Source organism: Elephantulus edwardii, unplaced genomic scaffold (assembly GCF_000299155.1).
Source record: "Elephantulus edwardii isolate Elephantulus edwardi_28Jun2011 unplaced genomic scaffold, EleEdw1.0 scaffold00064, whole genome shotgun sequence".
Lineage (NCBI taxonomy): Eukaryota > Metazoa > Chordata > Mammalia > Macroscelidea > Macroscelididae > Elephantulus > Elephantulus edwardii.
In genome coordinates this window covers 13,027,289-13,028,539 of record NW_006399814.1, presented here as the reverse complement: position 1 = coordinate 13,028,539, position 1,251 = coordinate 13,027,289, and positions in this window count along the sequence as shown.

The following is a 1,251-nucleotide window of genomic DNA, read 5'->3' as shown; positions in this document are numbered from 1 at the left end:
TGCATTGAAACAGATGAGGGAGAGAACTGTTTAAAAGGGATATATGATTGGGTATTATTGTCATTACAGGAGTCCAGAATGAAGACGCATAGTGGAGTGGACTGGAGGGGAGGAATTGCATAACAATGAAAGAGTTTTTCTTTTACTTTTCAAGGAGAAGAGTAAATTGGGGCTGGGGGCAGAGTGAAAAGTGCAACAATGAATGACTGGAAACCCTAAGTCACTATAAATTTTCCTTAAAATTAATAATTTTTTTAAGTGGCATACTTATTCTTTAACATTTTAGAGATCTCCTTGGCAGCAGACTCAGGAAACTGGCAGTTCAAACTCAAGACACTGGCTGTAGGGAAAGCCTCTCTGACTACTGGCTCTTAGGGAGAATCTTTCTGTCCTTCAGCCCAACCCTGTAACCCCAACACTCCTGTTTCTCAATGATCCTCATGTGGTATTTATCTCCCCATTTACATTGGCTCCTGTGTCTGAGTTACAATCTACTCTTTCTGTAACTGAGACATAATCAGATTTAGTGTATACCCTACACTGGTATATCATTAATGTAATAAAATTAAGCTAGTCCCAAATAGGATTATAGCTGCAGCTATAGAAATTATGCTTCCAACACACATAACTACTTTTATATGTTTGGTGGGGTGGGGTTGGCAGGCTGGGGGCCAGAACCACAGGGCAGAGCAAATGGTTAATGCACCTGGACGCTAAGAGAAAGGTGGAGGGGGCTGAGTCTACCCTGAAGGACCTTGGCAGAAAGGTCTGGCAATTTACTTCTGCAACATCAGTCTTTGAAAAGCCTTTATGGAGCAGTTGTGGTCTGACACCTACAGGGTTGCAGTAAGTCAGAATCTTCAGAAGGACACAGTTCAACACATGACGGGTGGGAGCATCTGCAGAAAACACTTCTCTGGAGCCTCCAACTTCTAGTGGCCCAGCCCACCAGGCCGCCTTAGCTCATCCCTGAAGACTCTTTATCATAAGCTCCAAACTACCAAGAAGAATGAAAATGCTCAGCAAAGCCTGAAACCCGGAGAAGTCTCCATACAGATGAGCTCTGGCTCTTCTGAGAGAAATACCCACCTCTCCCCTGAGCTAAATCAGACCCTCTGCATGTGAGGAGAAGCAGGCAGTTTGCCACAAGTCCACACCCTTGTCCCTCCAGTGCACCCCACTCACAGGCCAGCCTCTCTGTGCTACTGCTCCTCACAGCATTCAAACTTCTATGAGACCAGCCCCTTCTCA